The sequence below is a fragment of the Myxine glutinosa genome, chromosome 5 (assembly GCF_964187855.1).
Source record: "Myxine glutinosa chromosome 5, kmMyxGlut1.1, whole genome shotgun sequence".
In the NCBI taxonomy this organism is placed as follows: Eukaryota; Metazoa; Chordata; class Myxini; order Myxiniformes; family Myxinidae; genus Myxine; species Myxine glutinosa.
Genome location: NC_136265.1, coordinates 84,492,408 through 84,516,555, shown reverse-complemented (window position 1 = coordinate 84,516,555; position 24,148 = coordinate 84,492,408). Strand labels below are relative to the sequence as shown.

Here is a 24,148-nt window from a genome sequence, read left to right as displayed (position 1 = left end):
AACCCCCCATTAACCCCCCACAAACTCTCCATGAACTCCCCACGAATCCCCCATTAACCCCACACGAACCCTTCATTAACCCCCATGACCCCCCCACGAACCCTCCATTAACTGCCCACTAACCCCCCATGAACTCCCCACGAACCCCCCATTAACCCCCCACGAACCTCCATTAACCCCCACGAACCCCCCACCACCAATGGTCGTTTGTCGAGGTCGTTTGTCTTTTACTTCGTCCATCGACCTATCCATCTGTACGTCACGTGTTCCGGTTTTCTCCCTTTCCCCTCTTTATTTTTGTCTTCATTTCATGGAAACTTTAACTTGGTTTTCTTTGTTTTGTTTATCTCTTTATCCATCTCACTCCCATCCCTCCTCCTCTCTCTCTCTCTCTCTCTCTCTCATCCCTCCTCTCCCTCTCATCCCTCCTCCTCTCCCTCTCATCACTCTCATCCCTCCTCTCCCTCTCATTTCCTCCTCTCCCTCTCATTTCCTCCTCTCCCTCTCATTTCCTCCTCTCCCTCTCATTTCCTCCTCTCCCTCTCATCCCCTCCTCTCCCTCTCATCCCCTCCTCTCCCTCTCATTTCCTCCTCTCCCTCTCATCCCCTCCTCTCCCTCTCATTTCCTCCTCTCCCTCTCATTTCCTCCTCTCCCTCTCATTTCCTCCTCTCCCTCTCATTTCCTCCTCTCCCTCTCATTTCCTCCTCTCCCTCTCATTTCCTCCTCTCCCTCTCATTTCCTCCTCTTCCTCTCATTTCCTCCTCTTCCTCTCATTTCCTCCTCTTCCTCTCATTTCCTCCTCTCCCTCTCCTCCCCTCCTCTCCCTCTCATTTCCTCCTCTCCCTCTCATCCCCTCCTCTCCCTCTCATCCCCTCCTCTCCCTCTCATCCCCTCCTCTCCCTCTCATCCCCTCCTCTCCCTCTCATCCCCTCCTCTCCCTCTCATCCCCTCCTCTCCCTCTCATCCCCTCCTCTCCCTCTCATCCCCTCCTCTCCCTCTCATCCCCTCCTCTCCCTCTCATCCCCTCCTCTCCCTCTCATCCCCTCCTCTCCCTCTCATCCCCTCCTCTCCCTCTCATCCCTTCCTCTCCCTCTCATCCCCTCCTCTCCCTCTCATCCCTTCCTCTCCCGCTCATTTCCTCCTCTCCCTCTCATCCCCTCCTCTCCCTCTCATTTCCTCCTCTCCCTCTCATCCCCTCCTCTCCCTCTCATCCCTTCCTCTCCCTCTCATCCCCTCCTCTCCCTCTCATCCCCTCCTCTCCCTCTCATCCCTTCCTCTCCCTCTCATTTCCTCCTCTCCCTCTCATCCCCTCCTCTCCCTCTCATCCCTCCTCTCCCTCTCATCCCTCCTCCTCTCCCTCTCATCACTCATCCCTCCTCTCCCTCTCATTTCCTCCTCTCCCTCTCATCCCCTCCTCTCCCTCTCATCCCCTCCTCTCCCTCTCATCCCCTCCTCTCCCTCTCATTTCCTCCACTCCCACTCATCCCTCCACCTCTCCCAACCATCCCTCCTCCTCCACTCACTCCCATCCCTCCCCTCCACTCCCACTCATCCCTCCACCTCTCCCAACCATCCCTCCTCCTCCACTCACTCCCATCCCTCCCCTCCACTCCCTCTCATCCCTCCACCTCTCCCAACCATCCCTCCTCCTCCACTCACTCCCATCCCTCCCCTCCTCACTCTCCCATCCCTCCCCTCCTCACTCTCCCATCCCTTCACCTCCACTCCCTTTCATCACACCTCCTCTGCCTCTCATTCCCCGTTCTCTCCCTCTCATCCCGCCTCCTCTCACTCCCATCCCTCTCATACCACCTCCTCCTCTCACTCTCATCCCCGCCTCTCCCTCTCATTTCCTCCTCTTCCTCTCATCCCCTCCTCTCCCTCTCATTTCCTCCTCTCCCTCTCATCTCCTCTTCTCCCTCTCATCTCCTCTTCTCCCTCATCCCTCCTCTCCCTCTCATCTCCTCCTCTCCCTCTCATCCTGTCTCCACTCCCTCTCATCCCTCCTCCACTCCCTCTCATCCCTCCTCCTTTCCCTCTCAACCCTCCTCTCCCTCTCATGCCCCCTTCTCCTCCTCTCACCCATTCCCCTCTCCTCTCTCACCCCTTCCCCTCTCCTCTCTCATCCCTCCCTCTCCTCTCTCTCTCTCGCCTCTGTAATCCCTCTTCTCCTCTCATCCGTCCCCTCCTATCTCATTTCCCTTTTGATCCTTGGCCGAGCAAACTTCCACTCTCCTTTGTCCTCGGGGCCGAGCGGGGATTCCTGGTTTCTATTTTATCGCTGCTGATTCAGAATTCCGACGTGATTTTTGATAAACAGTAATAGTTCACCATTCCCGAGTTTTGGTGTGTGTGTGTGTGTGTGTGTGTGTGTGTGTGTGTGTGTGTGTGTGTGTGTGTGTGTGTGTGTGTGTGTGTGTGTGTGTGTGTGTGTGTGTGTGTGTGTGTGTGTGTGTGTGTGTGTGTGTGTGTGTGTGTGTGTGTGTGTGTGTGTGTGTGTGTGTGTGTGTGTGTGTGTGTGTGTGTGTGTGTGTGTGTGTGTGTGTGTGTGTGTGTGTGTTTTTTTTTGATTGATTGTGTCTCTGTGATTGTGTGTTTGCGTCTCTGTGATTGTGTGTTTGCGTCTCTGTGATTGTGGCTCTGTGATTGTGTGTTTGCGTCTCTGTGATTGTGTGTTTGCGTCTCTGTGATTGTGGCTCTATGATTGTGGCTCTGTGATTGTGTGTTTGCGTCTCTGTGATTGTGGCTCTGTGATTGTGTGTTTGCGTCTCTGTGATTGTGGCTCTGTGATTGTGTGTTTGCGTCTCTGTGATTGTGGCTCTGTGATTGTGTGTTTGCGTCTCTGTGATTGTGGCTCTGTGATTGTGTGTTTGCGTCTCTGTGATTGTGTGTTTGCGTCTCTGTGATTGTGTGTTTGCGTCTCTGTGATTGTGGCTCTGTGATTGTGTGTTTGCGTGTCTGTGATTGTGGCTCTGTCATTGTGTGTTTGCATCTCTGTGATTGTGGCTCTGTGATTGTGGCTCTGTGATTGTGTGTCTGTGATTGTGTGTTTGCGTCTCTGTGATTGTGTGTTTGCGTCTCTGTGATTGTGTGTTTGCGTCTCTGTGATTGTGTGTTTGCGTCTCTGTGATTGTGTGTTTGCGTCTCTGTGATTGTGTGTTTGCGTCTCTGTGATTGTGTGTTTGCGTCTCTGTGATTGTGTGTTTGCGTCTCTGTGATTGTGTGTTTGCGTCTCTGTGATTGTGTGTTTGCGTCTCTGTGATTGTGTGTTTGCGTCTCTGTGATTGTGTGTTTGCGTCTCTGTGATTGTGTGTTTGCGTCTCTGTGATTGTGTGTTTGCGTCTCTGTGATTGTGTGTTTGCGTCTCTGTGATTGTGTGTTTGCGTCTCTGTGATTGTGTGTTTGCGTCTCTGTGATTGTGTGTTTGCGTCTCTGTGATTGTGTGTTTGCGTCTCTGTGATTGTGTGTTTGCGTCTCTGTGATTGTGTGTTTGCGTCTCTGTGATTGTGTGTTTGCGTCTCTGTGATTGTGTGTTTGCGTCTCTGTGATTGTGTGTTTGCGTCTCTGTGATTGTGTGTTTGCGTCTCTGTGATTGTGTGTTTGCGTCTCTGTGTCTCTGTGTCTGCGTCTCTGTGTTTGCGTCTCTGTGTTTGCGTCTCTGTGATTGCGTCTCTGTGATTGCGTCTCTGTGATTGCGTCTCTGTGATTGCGTCTCTGTGATTGCGTCTCTGTGATTGCGTCTCTGTGATTGCGTCTCTGTGATTGCGTCTCTGTGATTGCGTCTCTGTGATTGCGTCTCTGTGTCTGTGTGTATAAAAACCACCGTTTAGAGGCCATTTTTCCCCGCAAAGCGGGGGTTGGCCTTTTCGCTTTCGGGGACCGTGGTAGTTGTTGTTTTTCGGTCCCCTTTTTGAAGCAATGTTTTACGGCCGGATGCCCTTCCTGACGCCAACCCTTTTTGCCGCCTTCAACGACAAACAGGGAATTACCAGTGAACTGGTACTCAATTAGCCGACCTCGGAAGGATGACAGGCTGAGTCAAACCCCCTGGCATTAATTCGGCGATCGACCGAGATTCGAACCCAGGATCCTAGGATCCTAAGCCGGCACCCTAGCCGCTAGCCCAACACCAGGGATCTTTGCGTGTCTGTTTATTTGTGTGTGTCTGTGTGATTGCGTCTCTGTGATTGCGTCTCTGTGATTGCGTCTCTGTGTCTGTGTGTATGTGTCTGTTTATTTGTGTGTGTCTGTGTCTGCGTGTCTGTGTCTGTGTCTGCGTGTGTGTTTTTGCGTGTGCATGTCTGTGTCTGCGTCTGTCTGTGTGTGTGTGTCTGCGTGTGTCTCTGTCTGCGTGTGTCTCTGTCTGCGTGTGTCTCTGTCTGCGTGTGTCTCGGTCTGCGTGTGTCTCGGTCTGCGTGTGTCTCTGTCTGCGTGTGTCTCTGTCTGCGTGTGTCTCTGTCTGCGTGTGTCTCTGTCTGCGTGTGTCTCTGTCTGCGTGTGTCTCTGTCTGCGTGTGTGTCTGCGTGCGTGTGTCTGCGTGTGTCTGCGTCTCTGTCTGTGTGTGTGTGTCTGTGTGTCTGTCTGCGTGTGTGTCTCTGTCTGCGTGTGCGTCTGTCTGCGTGTGTGTCTCTGTCTGCGTGTGTGTCTCTGTCTGTGTGTGTGTCTGTCTGCGTGTGTCTTTGTCTGCTTGTGTCTCTGTCTGCGTGTGTCTCTGTCTGCGTGTGTCTCTGTCTGCATGTGTCTGTCTGCGTGTGTCTCTGGCTGCGTGTGTCTCTGGCTGCGTGTGTCTCTGTCTGCGTGTGTCTCTGTCTGCGTGTGTGTCTCTGTGTCTGCGTGTGTGTCTCTGTGTCTGCGTGTGTGTCTGCGTCTGCGTGTGTGTCTGCGTCTGCGTGTGTGTCTGCATCTGCGTGTGTGTCTGCGTCTGCGTGTGTGTCTGTCTGCGTGTGTGTGTGTCTGCGTGTGTGTCTGTCTGCGTGTGTGTCTGTCTGCGTGTGTGTCTGTCTGCATGTGTGTCTGTCTGCGTGTGTGTCTGTGTCTGCATGTGTGTCTGTGTCTGCGTGTGTGTCTGCATGTGTGTCTGTGTCTGCGTGTGTGTCTGTGTCTGCGTGTGCGTGTGTGTCTGCGTGTGTCTGCGTGTGTGTGTGTGTCTGTGTCTGCGCGTGTGTCTGTGTCTGCGCGTTTGTCTGTGTCTGCGAGGGTGTTTGTGTCTGCGCGTGTCTGTGTCTGCGCGTGTCTGTGTCTGCGCGTGTCTGTGTCTGCGCGTGTAATTGTGTCTGCGCGTGTGTCTGTCTGCGTGTGTTTTTGTGTCTGCGTGTGTTTTTGTGTCTGCGTGTGTTTTTGTGTCTGCGTGTGTTTTTGTGTCTGCGTGTGTCTCTGTCTGCGTGTGTGTCTCTGTCTGCGTGTGTGTCTCTGTCTGCGTGTGTGTCTCTGTCTGCGTGTGTGTCTCTGTCTGCGTGTGTGTCTCTGTCTGCGTGTGTGTATCTGTCTGCGTGTGTGTATCTGTCTGCGTGTGTCTCTCTGTCTGCGTGTGTGTCTCTGTCTGCGTGTGTGTCTCTGTCGGCGTGTGTGTCTCTGTCGGCGTGTGTGTCTCTGTCGGCGTGTGTGTCTCTGTCGGCGTGAGTGTCTCTGTCGGTGTGTGTGTGTCTGTCGGCGTGTGTGTGTCTGTCGGCGTGTGTGTGTCTGTCGGCGTGTGTGTGTCTGTCTGCGTGTGTGTCTCTGTCTGCGTGTGTGTCTCTGTCTGCGTGTGTGTCTCTGTCTGCGTGTGTGTCTCTGTCTGCGTGTGTGTCTCTGTCTGCGTGTGTGTCTCTGTCTGCGTGTGTGTCTCTGTCTGCGTGTGTGTCTCTGTCTGCGTGTGTGTCTCTGTCTGCGTGTGTGTCTCTGTCTGCGTGTGTGTCTCTGTCTGCGTGTGTGTCTCTGTCTGCGTGTGTGTCTCTGTCTGCGTGTGTGTCTCTGTCTGCGTGTGTGTCTCTGTCTGCGTGTGTGTCTCTGTCTGCGTGTGTGTCTCTGTCTGCGTGTGTGTCTCTGTCTGCGTGTGTGTCTCTGTCTGCGTGTGTGTCTCTGTCTGCGTGTGTGTCTCTGTCTGCGTGTGTGTCTCTGTCTGCGTGTGTGTCTCTGTCTGCGTGTGTGTCTCTGGCTGCGTGTGTGTCTCTGTCTGCGTGTGTGTCTCTGTCTGCGTGTGTGTCTCTGTCTGCGTGTGTCTCTGTCTGCGTGTGTCTCTGTCCGCGTGTGTGTCTCTGTCCGCGTGTGTGTCTCTGTCTGCGTGTGTGTCTCTGTCTGCGTGTGTGTCTCTGTCTGCGTGTGTCTCTGTCTGCGTGTGTCTCTGTCTGCGTGTGTCTCTGTCTGCGTGTGTCTCTGTCTGCGTGTGTGTGTGTGTGTGTGTGTGTGTGTGTGTGTGTGTGTGTGTGTGTGTGTGTGTGTGTGTGTGTGTGTGTGTGTGTGTGTGTGTGTGTGTGTGTGTGTGTGTGTGTGTGTGTGTGTGTGTGTGTGTGTGTGTGTGTGTGTGTTTGTGTGTTTGTGTGTTTTGTTCTTCTCCATGTGCTTCACCACTAACATGTTGACGAAATGTTTGTCAATGGTCCATCATCAGCACAAGACATGGGACCCATAAATAGTGTGTATTTGAATAAGCTTTATATTTTACATCTTCACTTGTGTTCCATTCCTGTAATTTCTGCGTTCGTTTTGTGGATGCTTCAAACCAAAATATTTACTAAACGCAGTTCAGCTTGTTTAGTCAACCAACATACCAATACCGGTGGAAAAAAAATACCAAATGCAAAGTCTTTTCTGAATCGATTAATTGATGTGTTCATTGATTTGAGAGTAATCATATGTGTTTACCTGCGGCCATGTAAATGTGAATCTTCAAGACAAAAGTCAGTCACTAGTTTCATCCCGTTTCCAAATAAATTGAATCACTTACGTTCTCGTATCATATTTGCTAGTTACACACCATTTTGATGTTCCTTCTATTTCAACAGCCCCATTTAATTCAAATTCCACATTTTGTGGCATCTGCCAGAGAATTTTCGGCCAAGTTTCTTTCACAATCCGGCTGGTCAGGCCTGACTTTTGACCGAAGTTGATATCGGCAGGAATTTCTCATGTGTCCAGGATGCCGGTGATAACTCGCCTGCTCTTCGCGAAAGGCACCGTCGTGGTCTTTTGGATCCGGTCAATGCATTCTTCCGGAGCCACTACTCAAAAATGACTGCACGCTTTTCTTTCATATTTCGGGACGTATGTGCAAAAGTATCTGGGCAAGACGCAAGCCTGATGATTTTGTGATTGGAGCCAATTTGGAATTTTGGGAATTAAAAAAGAAAAAAACCTTTTTATGGGAGAGTACAGGATTCCTTCTATATGCTTTTGGGAACCATTATTTATTTAATATACACACTTTACCATCTCCACTACAACACAACTTTGAATTATTTATTTATATGCACTTTGCCATCACCACTGACCTTATGACTCTGAATTATTTATTTATATGCATTTAACAATGTACCGAGCCTGATGTTGATTAACGGTTAAGGTGGCTGGTTTATGGTTTTATGGTCCTGAGTTTGAGCCCCTGTCGTCCCATTAAAATAACACCAGGTGGGTTGACTCGGTTTGGCATCCTTCCGAGGTCGGCAAAATGAGTACTCGGCTCACTGGGAATTATGATTCATTTGAATATCCTGCTGCGGAGTGGTGGCCCATCCAGGATTGTGCCCGCTAGCCAATGGAAAACTGCATTGGCAGCCCTATGCATGTGAAGATGCGAAAGGAGTGCTTCTTCAGCTTCGATGTACTGCCTACCTCTATCTACACATACATATATATATATATATTAGGGTGGTCCACAGATATATGTAATATTTAATACTATTACAAATCCATGCTCCACAAGGCTGGCCTTGTTCCTATGTTTATAAAGATCATATGAACCAAATATGAGGTCAATTGGAACTTATTTAGAGGTTGCTCAAAAAATAACATTTTTAATTTATCCTGGTTTTTTTCAGATGGCAGAAACTCGCAGCTCTTCCACAGTTTGGTTGCTGGGCAAGTCTGAAAAGGAAATAATATGTGGGGGACTACCGACCAAAGGACACACATTGCAGAAAATGGTGTACCATCACATACAAGAGCACCATACAGTTCGTGAAAGTGCCAAACTTAGTGTGCAAGCTGTGTATGCATACTGGGAGAAAGCACGAATTCCAGTGCAGAGAGTAGATTCCTGTGAGCGCCAACTTTTGAAGTTGTATGATGCCCACAAACTGGTAAAGAAAAATAGAACCAAGACATTCTAAAACTATAGAGTGAAGGAGCAGATGTTCAAAGATGATCTTCAATCCCTCTTCGATATCTCACCAAATGATGCTCTTGAGAAAATGACGAATGAAGAAGACAAAGCATTCCTTATCATGCAGCATGAGGATCCCTCAAGTTCACGTATGGGATCTGTGGAGTACACTGGCAGTGAAGGAGAACAGAAAGCGTATCAGGCTTGAGAATGAAGATAAAAGAAAGAAGAAACATGCTGCTGAGACTCTAACAGCAATGCAATCTGTTCCATCAACATCGGCTGTGGTTGATGGTGATGATGAGTCTGAGATTGAAAGCTCCGATTGAGGGGACAATGAATTCAAACTCCAAAGTCCATCTTCTGCCAAACAGGTGAAAAAGGCTCCCATCAAGGTGACCACTCCAGCAATGGTGGCAACTCTGGACAGAGTAAATCTCTCAGATCGGCGTGCTATGTTTGTGGCCAGTGCTTTTGCACAATCTCTTGGTCATACCATTGAAGACATTTCTCTGTCACGCAGTGGAATTCGTCGTGCTCGAATTCGTGGAAGGGAAATAATGGCCACTGAAGAAAAGGCAAATTTCTCATGTAATGGCCCACTCCTACTACACTGGGATGGGAAACTGCTCCCTGATTATACTGGCAATCACAAAGAATCTGTTGATCGGGTAGCGATACTTGTAACTGGTATGAATACCGAGAAGATGCTTGGAGTCCCAAAAATTCCTCAAGGCACTGGTGTAGCACAAGCAAATGCATGCAAACAACTTCTTGAGGAGTGGAATGTCAAACAGTTGGTGAAAGGCCCAGTGTTTGACACCACTGCATCCAACACAGGGCTGAGAAACGGAGCATGTACCCTCATTGAAGCAGCTTTGGATGCTAAGCTTGTCTGGATTGGATGTCGTCATCATGTGTTTGAAGTGATGCTCTCTGATGTTACAACTAAAGTCATAGGACCCACTAGCGGACCTGAGATCAGACTATTCAAGAGGTTTCAGAAACAGTGGCCTTTAATTGACAAGAAGAGGTTCCAAGTAGGAGAAGATAAAATATTTTCCGATAACCTTGTTGAACGTCAGAATATGATACATTTTTATGCAGCTGCACTCGAAGAACAAGACCCACGTGATGACTATGAAGAACTTCTGAGACTATGCCATACATTTCTGGGTGGATGTGAGGCCAGAGATGTGAAATTCCGTGCCTCAGGAGCTATGCACAATGCCCGCTGGATGATGAAAGCCATATATGCTCTCAAGATGGTTCTCTTCAAAGACCAAATAAAGCTAACATCACGTGAATTGAAGGGAATCACACAGATTGCTCTTTTTGTTGCACTTGTGTATGCGAGATTCTGGCATGAAGCGCCGCTACCCACAAAGGCACCTCTCAATGATTTCCTTCTTCTTTCAACCCTTGATTTTTTACCCAGATATGGGTGTCCGTGAAACTGCTGTCAAAGCATTCACTAGACACCTCTGGTATTTGTCAGAACACCTTGCTGCATTCGCTCTTTTTGATAGCCGGGTGGATGATGAGACAAAGGCAAAGATGGTGAAGAACTTCAAGCGGGCTCCAAAGCCAAACAATCTTCATAGGATGGATGCTAAAGCCTTCAGGCTTTCTGACTCAGTGGACACCTACATCACAAGTCGATCTCTTGAATTATTTGGTGTTGTCATCTCAGAGTCTGACAAAGAAGTATCACTGAGTTTTCTGGAAAAGGAGCCACACCTCTGGAACACAGACAACTCACACCAAGAGCTTGAGAAGAAGATACGCAGCATGAAGGTTATCAATGACTGTGCTAAGCGAGGTGTTGCTCTCATCCAAACTTTCCATGACACTCTGACCAAGAATGAAGAGCAGAAGCAATTTGTGTTGAGATTTGTGAAACTTCATCGTGAAAACTTTCCAGTGTCAACCAAAGCCATCTTGTCAAAGAAGTAGGCAATGTTTTGAAACACGAGTTTCTGAAAACAATGTTACGTAAAATCATTCAAATTATGTGTATTCCGATGTTTACTTTGTTTTAATTGTTGTGATAGATTTGTTTTATCGTCTCTGATTGGTGATTTATTTTTTCCGATAAATGATTTATTGTCAAATTAATACATGAATGTTTAATCTACCGTTTTGTTTTTAATCTTAATTTGACTATATGAATGAACATTGAACAATGAACAATTGAACATACATGTACATTGTACATTGTACAATGGTACATTGTACATAATTATTTATTAGTTTACAAACAAACAACAACAATAACAATAATAAATAATTTGAGTAATTGAAAATAGATAATTATCTATGAATTGATGTATGATGCTAAAAATTCTGTAACTTATTATTCATTAAAATTTGTCAACATTTTGAGCAACCTCTAAATATTGTCCAATCAAGCTCAAATTTTCACCGCAAACTACTTTCTTCAATAGGAATCGGGGCAGGCTTGTGGAGAAATGAAAATCCAATCTTCAAATTTTTTGACCACCCTAATATATATATTTAACCATATATATACTGTATATATATCTGTGCAGTGTCTGTGTTGTGTTGTGTTGTCATTGAACTACTCCCTCAAACTTTTGTGAAATCGCACCAAACTTCTGGTATGCACCTATCTCTCCCGTGGGTATGTCCTAAGCGTAGAAAATTTATTTGAATTTTTTTTTAAAACAAATCTTCAACTTCTATTTTTAAAATAAAATGTAATATCACGTATATTACAAATGCATTTGTGCAATATAATTGTTTGTATTATGATTGATGTAAACCATGACAAAACAGCAACTCAAGTACAGTCATCTATCTGTATATTTACATAACTGGGCAGTGTCTGTGTTGTCACTGAACTACTCCCTTAAACTTTTGTTTCAGTGGTTGTGAAGTGTTTTGAATTACGTGGTGGTGAGGTGTTTTTAATTGCATGGTGGTGAGGTGTTTTGAATTACGTGGTGGTGAGGTGTTTTTAATTGCATGGTGGTGAGGTGTTTTGAATTACGTGGTGGTGAGGTGTTTTGAATTATGTGGTGGTGAGGTGTTTTGAATTACGTGGTGGTGAGGTGTTTTGAATCACGTGGTGATGAGGTGTTTTGAATTACGTGGTGGTGAGGTGTTTTGAATTACTTGGTGGTGAGTTGTTTTGAATCACGTGGTGATGAGGTGTTTTGAATTACATGGTGGTGAGGTGTTTTGAATTATGTGGTGGTGAGGTGTTTTGAATTACGTGGTGGTGTGTTTTGAATTACGTGGTGGTGAGGTGTTTTGAATTACGTGGTGGTGAGGTGTTTTGAATTACGTGGTGGTGAGGTGCTTTGAATTATGTGGTGGTGAGGTGTTTTGAATTACCTGGTGGTGAGGTGTTTTGAATTACATGGTGGTGAGGTGTTTTGAATTATGTGGTGGTGAGGTGTTTTGAATTACGTGGTGGTGAGGTGTTTTGAATTACGTGGTGGTGAGGTGTTTTGAATTACGTGGTGGTGAGGTGCTTTGAATTATATGGTGGTGAGGTGTTTTGAATTACCTGGTGGTGAGGTGTTTTGAATTACATGGTGGTGAGGTGTTTTGAATTACGTGGTGGTGAGGTGTTTTGAATTACGTGGTGGTGAGGTGTTTTGAATTACGTGGTGGTGAGGTGTTTTGAATTACGTGGTGGTGAGGTGTTTTGAATTACGTGGTGGTGAGGTGTTTTGAATTATGTGGTGGTGAGGTGTTTTGAATTACGTGGTGGTGAGGTGTTTTGAATTACGTGGTGGTGAGGTGTTTTGAATTACGTGGTGGTGTGTTTTGAATCACGTGGTGGTGAGGTGTTTTGAATTACGTGGTGGTGAGGTGTTTTGAATCACGTGGTGATGAGGTGTTTTGAATCACGTGGTGGTGAGGTGTTTTGAATTATGTAGTGGTGAGGTGCTTAGAATTACATGGTGGTGAGGTGTTTTGAATTACGTGGTGGTGAGGTGTTTTGAATTACCTGGTGGTGAAGTGTTTTGAATTACGTGGTGGTGAGGTGTTTTGAATTACGTGGTGGTGAGGTGTTTTGAATTACGTGGTGGTGAGGTGTTTTGAATTACGTGGTGGTGAGGTGTTTTGAATTACGTGGTTTTGAGGTGTTTTGAATTACGTGGTTTTGAGGTGTTTTGAATTACGTGGTGGTGAGATGTTTTGAATTACTTGGTGGTGAGGTGTTTTGAATTACGTGGTGGTGAGGTGTTTTGAATTACGTGGTGGTGAGGTGTTTTGAATTATGTGGTGGTGAGGTGTTTTGAATTACGTGGTGGTGAGGTGTTTTGAATTACGTGGTGGTGAGATGTTTTGAATTACGTGGTGGTGAGGTGTTTTGAATTACGTGGTGGTGAGGTGTTTTGAATTACGTGGTGGTGAGGTGTTTTGAATCACGTGATGGTGAGGTGTTTTGAATCACGTGGTGGTGAGGTGTTTTTAATTACGTGGTGGTGAGGTGTTTTAAATTACGTGGTGGTGAGGTGTTTTGAATTATGTGGTGGTGAGGTGTTTTGAATTACGTGGTGGTGAGGTGTTTTGAATTACGTGGTGGTGAGATGTTTTGAATTACGTGGTGGTGAGGTGTTTTGAATTACGTGGTGGTGAGGTGTTTTGAATTACGTGGTGGTGAGGTGTTTTGAATCACGTGATGGTGAGGTGTTTTGAATCACGTGGTGGTGAGGTGTTTTTAATTACGTAGTGGTGAGGTGTTTTGAATTATGTGGTGGTGAGGTGTTTTGAATTACGTGGTGGTGAGGTGTTTTGAATTACGTGGTGGTGAGGTGTTTTGAATTACGTGGTGGTGTGTTTTGAATCTGGTGGTGAGGTGTTTTGAATTACGTGGTGGTGAGGTGTTTTGAATCACGTGGTGATGAGGTGTTTTGAATCACGTGGTGGTGAGGTGTTTTTAATTACGTGGTGGTGAGGTGTAATCGTCCCAAACTTCCAGTCTGCACCTACTCCTCCTGTATGTCCGTGCTCAGGGTTTTTTATTTTATTTTTAAAATATTTTTTCAACCTAAATTGCTTATAAAAATGTAATATCACAAACACTACAAATAAATTTGTGCAAAATAATTTCGTATTATGATTGGTGTAAATCGGGACAAAACAGAAAGTCAGGTACAGTCATTATCCTCAGCTAAAACAAGCCCGTCCCTCTAATGACGTGTGGTGAGGCGAGCGCAGCTAGTATATATATATATATATATATATCTGTGCAGTGTCTGTCTTGACTTGTCATTGAACTACTACCTCAAAATTTTGTGATATTGTACCAAACTTCTGGTATGTACATATCTCTGCCGTGTGTATGTCCTAAGGGTATAAAAAAAAATTTTTTGGGAATATATCCTGTGTACGTGCGTGCGCGCTTGTATCTTGCTCCGGTATTTACAGTTTCCACCACATTTTTGTGTTATAGCAATCAAAATTGGTGCTTTTCATGCAGTATTTGCGAAGCACTGTGATAGTAACACCACTGAGCCCTTTCTGATAGCTGTCGATTTGGTGTTGCAAATCGATGATGATGATGATGATGATGATGATGATGATGATGATGATGATGATGATGATGATGATGATCCTCTTTGGTTGATTGTGTTTTTCCTTTTGATTAGCTCACATTCCCATTGCTATTCTTCTTTTCTGTCTGACGCCATTCTTTGACGATGCCAAGGACTTGCTAATCAGAGGCCGTGAACCTTCCTGCTTGGAATGTTGTTGAACAGAGTTGTAAATGCGTCGTCAGGGGTGAAATCAATTGTATCCTAAACATTGCAAAGAATGTTTATCGGTTTTATTTATTTATTTATTTTTGTATCCAATAAGACTAACAATCGTTGTCTGAATCATGGCCTTGGATAACAATCCCTGAGATACGGCACCGGAAGAGCCGCGCAGGAAGTCGCTCGAACACGTGCGGGGAATTGAGAGAACTTGGTGTGATTTTGCCTGACGACAGTAGGCAATGGACCAATCACTCGAGCATGTCGGATTTTTGAAGCAGGTGTTGCAGGTGTGCACTCAAAATGATAAACAAATAAGCTTCATCAATGCGAATGAATACACATTGATATGTTTGCTGTTAATAAGCTGTCGAAAGGACCCGACGGTCCTGTGTCTAATCTGGGGATGACAGTTTTGATGCGTCACTTCATTGTGAGTCAGAAAATAGTTGATCTGACAGCAATATTGATGAAAACCCTTCAGTTTTTTTATTTTAATTCTCAAATGTCAGCACTATGGGCAGAATAATTCCTGCCGATTCTTGTTGACGCCTTTGTCTTGCATCCTGGCTCATGTAATTCAATATTTTTTACCTGTCATCTAAGGTGGATGCAGGTTGTTTTCACCCCATCTGTCTTTGTCTGTGAAAAGGATATCTCAAAAGGTTGTGGATGATTCATCCAAAACTTGATCGATGAGTTGGGTCGGTGGCAAGAACATACAGATTGGATTTTGGTCCAGGTCCGGAACCAGATCCGGCCTATCGGTGGGATAACGCACCTAAACTGTTCAGCCTGGCGGAGGTATGCCCTCTACCGAGTGCCCGTTCTAGCTCGTGCTGCTTTTTGGCTTTTTTCTTGGCATTGTGATGAATTGCAATTTAATTTTCACTGCAAACAATATATTTACCTGAAATAAAATTTCTCTTCATTTTTTTTTAAAATACCCTCCAAAATCTTTTTCCAAAAAAGGCCAAAAGTATTCAATACTTTCAAGATCTGAATAGCTATATTTCTCGAAGTAGGCTTCCTCATTGGACCTTTTTTTAAAATTTGCCGCGCCCACACCCCATCTGCGAAGAAACTGCTATGATGGGTGAAAGAATTATATATCTATATTAAACCTGATGGAATCAAATGAAACTTGCACAGGCAGAAATTCAGAGTGCCCTCAATCCCTGAAAGTTTCAGCTTCCTCTGTTAAATCCTCTCGGAGGAGTAGATTATATCCTCTTGGAGGAACTGTCCCTCCATTATCTTACTATAGTTCCTCATGTATATATATATATATATATATATATATATATATGTATATATGTATATATATATATATATATATATACACAAAGAATTAAGTTAAGCACCCCCCCGTTTTTTACAACCTCGCACATTACAAGTTTGTTGTCGTCAAAACAGTGTAATATACCCATGATATTGCTATATTTTCTGGAGAAGTGATATTATGGTCACATAAAAACATAACAATCATGCCGTTTTCAATATTTTATTCTGAATAATTTAAGGTGAAATTTTTTGGGAATTTTAGGCATATTTTCACCTCAATTTAAGTATGGAGCTATAGGTCCATCACGGACAGTGTGGATGACGTTTATGTTTTCTAACGTACAGTCATTGTTCTGAGAAGACCTCTAGCGACCTTTGCGTCAATAACGTGTGTAGGACCCACGTGATCGGATGGAGCAAGGTGCTGTGACAACCATCCCCTGGCCTGCGTACAGTCCTGACCTGAACCCCCTCGAGCACGTTTGGGACATGTTGGGATGACAAATTGCGAAGATGGTCCCTCCAATAGCCAATCTGGATGAATTGGAACGTGCATTACATCGGGAATGGAACAACCTGCCACAGCAACGCATACGACGGCTTACAGGGTCTATGAGACGTAGGGTTGAGTCAGTGATCCGATCACGTGGGTCCTACACACGTTATTGACGCAAAGATCGCTAGAGGTCTTCTCAGAACAATGACTGTACGTTAGAAAACATAAACGTCATCCACACTGTCCGTGATGGACCTATAGCTCCATACTTAAATTGAGGTGAAAATATGCCTAAAATTCCCAAAAAATTTCACCTTAAATTATTCAGAATAAAATATTGAAAACGGCATGATTGTTATGTTTTTATGTGACCATAATATCACTTCTCCAGAAAATATAGCAATATCATGGGTATATTACACTGTTTTGACGACAACAAACTTGTAATGTGCGAGGTTGTAAAAAAACGGGGGGGGTGCTTGACTTAATTCTTTGTGTATATATGTATATATATGTATATATATATATATATATATATATATATATATATATATATATATATATATATGTATATATGTATATATATATATATATATATGTATATATGTATATATATATATATATGTATATATGTATATATATATATATATATATGTATATATGTATATATATATATATATATATATATGTATATATGTATATATATATATATATATATGTATATATGTATATATATATATATATATATGTATATATGTATATATATATATATATATATATATATATATATGTATATATATATATATATATATATATATATATGTATATATGTATATATATATATATATATATATATATGTATATATGTATATATATATATATATATATATGTATATATGTATATATATATATACTGTATATATATGTATGTATATATATATATATATATATATATATATATGTATATATGTATATATGTATATATGTATATATATGTATATATGTATATATATGTATATATGTATATATATATATATATATATATGTATATATATATGTATATATATATGTATATATATATATATATATATATATATATATGTATATATATATATATATATATATATGTATATATATATATATATATATATATATGTATATATATATATATATATATATATATATATATATATATACACACGGTGCATTCAGAAAGTATTCAGACCCCTTCACTTTTTTCACATTTTGTTATGTTGCAGCCTTATGCTGAAATCGTTTAAATTCAATCTTTTCCCTCATCAATCTCCACTCCATACCCCACAATGACAAAGAGAAAACAGGACTTTAGAAAGTTTTGCAAATTTATTACAAAGAAAAAACTGAAATATCACATTGACATAAGTATTCAGACCCTTAACTCAGTACTTAGTTGAAGCACCTTTGGCAGCGATTACAGCCTCGAGTCTTCTTGGGTATGACGCGACAAGCTTTGCACACCTGGAATTGGGGATTTTCTGCCATTCTTCTCTGCAGATCCTCTCAAGCTCTGTCAGGTTGGATGGGGACCGTCGGTGGACAGCCATTTTCAGGTCTCTCCAGAGATGTTCGATTGGATTCAAGTCAGGGCTCTGGCTGGGCCACTCAAGGACCTTCACATAGTTGTCCCGAAGCCACTCCTGCATTGTCTTGGCTGTGTGCTTCGGGTCATTGTCCTGTTAGAAGGTGAACCTTCGGCCCAGTCTGAGGTCCTGAGTGCTCAGTTTTAGGTTTTCATTAAGGATATCTCTGTACTTTGCTCCATTCATTGTTCCCTCAACCCTGACCAGTCCCCCAGTCCCTGCTGCTGAAAAACACCCCCACAGCATGATGCTGCCACCACCATGCTTCACCGTTGGGATGGTATTGGGCAGTTGATGAGCGGTGCCTGGTTTCCTCCAGACATGATGCTTAGAATTGAGGCCAAACAGTTCAATCTTGGTTTCATCAGACCACAGAATCTTGTTTCTCACAGTCTGAGAGTCCTTTAGGTGCTTGTTTGCAAACTCCAAGTGGGCTTTCATGTGTCTTTCACTGAGGAGAGGCTTCCGTCTGGCCACTCTGCCATAAAGCCCAGATCGGTGGAGTGTTGCAGTGATGGTTGTCCTTCTAGAAGTTTCTCCCATCTCCACACAGGATCTCTGGAGCTCAGCCAGAGTGACCATCGGGTTCTTGGTTACCTCTTACCAAGACCCTTCTCCCCCGATTGCTCAGTTTGGCCGGGCGGCCAGCTCTAGGAAGAGTCCTGGTTGTTCCAAACTTCTTCCATTTAAGAATTATGGAGGCCATTGTGCTCTTGGGAACCTTCAATGCAGTAGAGATTTTTTGTAGGCTTCCCCAGATCTGTGCCTCGACACAATCCTGTCTCTGAGCTCTGCAGGCAGTTCCTTCAACCTCATGGCTTGGTTTTTGCTCTGATATACATTGTCAGCTGTGAGTCCTTATATAGACAAGTGTGTGCCTTTCCAAATCATGTCCAATCAATTGAATTTACCACAGGTGGACTCCAATCAAGGTGTAGAAACATCTCAAAGATGATCAAGAGAAATGGGAGGCACCTGAGCTAAATGTCAAGTGTCATAGCAAGGGGTCTGAATACTTATGTCAATGTGATATTTCAGTTTTTTCTTTGTAATAAATTTGCAAAACTTTTTAAAATCCTGTTTTCTCTTTGTCATTATGGGGTATTGAATGTAGACTGTTGAGGGGAAAAATGAATTTAAACAATTTCAGCATAAGGCATAACACTTGAAACTTTACTGGTCCATAACAAAATGTGAAAAAAGTGAAGGGGTCTGAATACTTTCTGAATGTACTGTAGTTCTGCAAAGAACGGCTTGTGAGATTGATGTGAAATCTCACACATGATCGACTAGCCTTGGGGAATATATTTTGCGAATGATTAAGTCAGAGATCACATGGTCTGGCAGCCATATAGGATCTTAAGCAAAAAGGAAAAAAATATTTTCTCTGAAAGTTCTGAATAGATCGATGCAAAAATTTAACCATATGTTCAACTACCAATGGGCATGTAATGTTAGAAAAAAAAAGTCATCGGTTGCATGGTGTTCCAGCCATATTGGATTGAAAGAACAATTCAAAAATATATTTCTCTAAGACCGTTTACCCTATCGATATGAAAGTTTACAAGCATCATTTCACACCATTACTGCATATAGTTTGGAAATGATGTCATCGGTGACATGGTTTGGCATCCATCTTGGATAGCAAAACGAACCTTATCCGATCAACACGAAACTCCACACATGTGATCCACTGCCCAATCAAAGGCGGAGTGTAAATTTTTGATTTCATACATCATGTGGTTGGGCAGCCATATTGGATCAAAGTAAAATAAATAAATAACTATTCCTCTGAAACCGCTTAAGCTATTGAAGTCAAACTTTATAAGTATGATTTAGTTGTCAAGGGGAATACATGTTTAAAATTTCAAGGTGGTTGGTCACACGGTCTGGCAGCCAAAATGTTTTAAAAATTTGTAACCGAGAATTTTACTTTCTCCAGGACGGATTCCAAGATCGATGTGAAACTTCACACACATGATCGAGTGTTTTGGGAATATAGTTTAATAATTTGGATGTCATTGGTTGAATTGTCTGGCAGCCATTTAAAAAAATTTTTTTTTTGAATCTGAGTATTTTTTGAATTGAACTTTTAAAATTCAATTCTGAATCCGGTTTTCTAAAAGAGGACATCATGGGTCACATGTCTGATCAAAGCGGGACGTCGTGGAACTCGGTCATCACTGCCAGCAGTTATAAAGCTGCGGTTGTAGTTATTATTATTTTATTATTATCATTATTATTATTATTATTATTATTATTATTATTATATACCCTATATAATTATATTTCCAAAATAGAGCAACAATCTTTTTTTCCTTCTCTAATGGAAAATGATACATCACTATATATGGAAACTCAGGTACCTGTGAGGAGGCATCCTGAAATTCCAGAGGGTCGAGGTTCTTCTTCAAACTTCTGGAGACAGCCACAATTTGTGTTTTGTTTTAATTAAACGAGGGCGCGAGATTACAGTACCAGCCAATTCTAACCGGAGCCGCAGCTGTTTGCTTTGTAGCAACTCGTGGCGCGACATAACTGGAAGCAAAACATTTTGATTAGAGTTTTCCACAGTGGAGATGCAATTTGTGAAACCATGTCTGTTGTCCGAAGTTTGACCAATTGCAACCACGTTGTTGTCGACGGTGAGGCCTGGGAGTTGGCACCTCAGGTGAGCTTTCTGTCCAACTTTGGCACAACTGAGGACTGGAACGCACTTGTCCTGAGCGTTCAGGAGAGACCGCAGGTTCCCGTTGGCGAGGTTGGCATTCCCAGGAAGAAAAGTTAAGCTGCTTCCTGGTAATTGCCCCCATCATATCATGAATCGTTGAACCAGCGGGATTGGGGTGGAGTTATGGTCACAAAACTAAAACTAACCCTAACCCTAACCCTAACACACATATGTATATATCTCTCTATATTATAAAAGAAAGTTTTTGTCTGTTTGTCTGCAGGCGCTAATCTCCTGAACGGTGAAAGATAGGAGGAAACCTCGAATACAAAAAATGTCGGGACGGGCCCCGGGAAGGTTATAGGCTAGGTGGCGAGACCGGTGGAGGCCGCTTCGGCCGGGCTGGGCCCATTTCACAATTAAAAGCTGAGCTGAATTATAGAAATCAATCTTCTACGGCCACGAGTAAAAGCTGAATTATAGTAGTAAATTCATTCAAAAATGGCGGGCCGGGCCCCGGGAAGGTTATAGGCGAGGTGGCGAGGTCGGTCGAGGTCGCTTCGGCCGGGCTAGGCCCATTTCGCAATTAAAAGCTGAGGTGAATTATAGTAGTCTATCTTCTATGGCCGCGAGTAAAAGCTGAATTATAGTAGTAAATTCATTCAAAAAGAACCAAAAATGACGGGATGGGCCCCGGGAAGGTAACAGGTTAGGTGGCGAGGCCGGTCGAGGCCGCTTCGGCCGGGCTGGGCCCATGTCGCAATTAAAAGCTGAGGTGAATTATAGTAGTCAATCTTCTACCGCTGTGACTAAAAGCTGAATTATCGTAGTAAATTCATTCAAAAAGAACCCGGGCAACGCCGGGTGCTTTCGGCTGTATGCTTTTGGCCGGCTGCTCCCAACGGTGTGTGTGTGTGTGTGTGTGTGTGTGTGTGTGTGTGTGTGTGTGTGTGTGTGTGTGTGTGTGTGTGTGTGTGTGTGTGTGTGTGTGTGTGTGTGTGTGTGTGTGTGTGTGTGTGTGTGTGTATACAGTATATATATATATATATATATATATATATATATATATATATATATATATATATACATATATATATATATATATATATATATATATATATATATATATATTGTTACAGACACGACTTTGATGTTAAGGTGGGCCGAGCGGAATGGCCGTCGTGTCCGCACAAATTACCCGATTATACTCGACGTTGACGGAGCCGCGCTACGCTGGATCAATAAAGGAAAAGAAGACACCCGGCTGGATTATAATGACAGACACCAATGTTTCGATTCTCAATTATATTCGTACGGAAAGGTTAGATTACAGGGGCTAGAGGTATATCACAGGAAGACAGGCACTTAAACACACTCTTATATTGACCCCGGACAGACGACAGATAAACGGGACAACGGCTGACTCACACGGGGATTGATGGCGGGGAAAGGCAGGTATCGGTGGCTCCAGATGCGCCTGGGCTCGGGGCAGAATCCACACGGTTCGGTCCGGTCCAAAGATGCGGGGAGGTCACAGCGCTCGGAGGTAACGTTCTTTCCCAGGCGGGTTCGCTTCCTCTCAGCGATCGCAGGCAACGTTCTTTCTCAGGCGGGGCGCCTCTGACTCAGCGCGCGCAGGTACTTCTTTCTCCAGCTGGGGGCGCATCTCTCCTCCTTCCGGTCAGTCGCCACGTATATCCGGCGGGGAGTGACACGCCCTCGGCTCGCTAGCGCCGCCCCAGATGGAATCGGTCCGCCCTTCTGATTGGGTGCGGGGGGTTACCAGGCTCCGCCCTTGAGGAGGAGCTGACAGCCAGCCCCTCCGTGGTAACCCCGTGGAGCGCGTGGTCAATGGCGCTAATCGAGCCGGTGTGAGGACGCATCCTCCCCCGCGCCGCCGCCATCTCCTCTGTTGTTGTTGTAATTGTTGGGGAAGAAGATGGAAGGAGGTATGGGAAAGGTCCTAAACTCACTACTGATGCCATATAATCACATTCTGGTGCAACGAAGAGTCAGAATTAATGGAAACGAGTCCTTAACTGACATAGATTAAGAATAACTAGCAAGATGTCCGAAAGTTGTCTACGTGTGGTGCGGTGGACCTGGGCACGACATTTAATGGGGGAATAAGGGGAAGGTCGGCTCTACTGAGTGTTATTTACATGCAATGGGACTAGGGAATGGGGGATTGGGGAAAGTTGGGGAGTATTGGAGAAATAGGGGAATATTTACAAGCGGATATGGAGGCCAAATTCCATATTCGCAACATTGCACCCTTCTCTACCCTCGGGGCGTCCCGACCCGATAAATTTTTACCTAGTTTAGTGTGGCACTCAGATGTAGTCCCTCTACTATTAACTCTACCCTGAGTGCGACAGTTTTACAGATGTTCACAAATGAGTAAATATGTCCCCCTGCGACGTTGCACCCTTCTCCTCACAGAAACACACCCACAGGATAACCGAATCCGGAAAGAATTCTCAAACTAAACATACAGCCGGTAGGGAGCATTATTTACACGACTACGCTGCTATTTACACTACGATCCAGGACCTGTTTTTGGAGGAACACATGCAGATGTTATGCATAGAGAGAGCGCGCTTGCCAACATCGATACACCAACCCACGAGTGCTCTGTGGCCGACGGCCTTTAATAACGTGCAGAGCACCCTTCCCGAGCATCAAAAGCACCACCCCACCACCAATCGGTGCAGTCACCATTGTTCATTGGAATAAAAATAAATTCGACAACCCCTAACCCTGCAGGTGTCTCTTGCTCTTCTTGTGGTGCACTTGGTGTTAACTAAAAGTGGTTCACCTGTATGGCATAGGTGCCACGTTGACCCATAGGTCCATCCCCGGGTGGTGCTTGGCCGCAAACGAACTGCGGTCCATTGTGGGTGGCCACAAACATTGCGGTCCATATGGTGTATCGATCCCGGCAGCAAACAGCGAAAGTGCTGGCCCACAACTGCGCAGCCAGCACCTCTCTCTCCTCTCTCTCTACCCCAAAGCCAGATCCTCGGAGGTGGGAGACAAAAGAAGAAACAAGTGAGTAAGGTGGTAAGGGCGCAAAAGTGCACGCAATATAAGGTAACGCACACTGGGGGCACATGGGAACCAGGTGAGACAGGTACGTTCCTATCGTACGCCCCCCCCACCAGGTAACCTACATGGCTCCTCCCTTACCCCTTACTGTATCCACACAACACAACACTACCCATAAACATCTACTTTACAAATCGACAAACATCCCTACTGTCTTCCCCGTTCCTCCCATAAACCAAATTCGTCTTCTCTCCCTCCTAACCAATCAAATTTGCCATTTTCAACTCTCATCAAAATTTGCCATCTCCAACTGAACATCAAAATTTGCCATTACCAATTCATCATCAGTCCCTCCTAGGGAGGGAGAGATGGAATCACCCCAATGTCTCATCCACGTCGTGATGCGTCTCACAAATCCACACAGCAATTCATCTCCTGCAACAAAACAAAGAAAACACAGGTGTGGAGTCATCATCATCACAGGTAAGTGGCTGCGTATGGTGCGACAGGTTCTTCAATCCTAACTATTTCCTAAATGACTTTAACAACTTTACACTACCCGGGGTCTTTCTCCGGCCAAACCATTGGCCCTCTTACACTATGGGTTCTAAAAACCAATTCCCATTGGCCAAACTGTGGTGCTCTTCAATTTGGGGTCTCACTCCCCCGATTCATCTCCCGGTGCCCTCGCACAATTTCTGGGCTGCGGCGTGTACCTCTCCCAGTGGGTCTACCCACCTGCACACCTCCACCACTGCAGTTGCCTCCGAGCTCACCTGCTCCTTTCCCTAACCTAACTACCTGGGGAAGGCCCTCTGGCACTCTCCCCACTCGGTGCCCTCTCTGGCACTGGGCTACCCGGGTCCATCCTCCGGATCCTCGGGCCCCATCCACAACTCTACCGGCTCCCAGAGCCCACCTGCGGCCTCACCTGGCCGACATCCTCACAGTGGTGGAGTGCCCAACCAACTACACGCACTAACAGGCTACACGCA

At 44.5% G+C, this 24,148-nt stretch overlaps 1 protein-coding gene across 3 annotated transcripts in view; it reads left to right on the top strand.

Annotated features, from left to right (window-relative positions):
• The window catches only part of AMMECR1 (AMMECR nuclear protein 1), a 175,225-nt gene that overhangs the window by 94,968 nt on the left and 56,109 nt on the right, over positions 1-24,148 (top strand). The window lies entirely within an intron of this gene.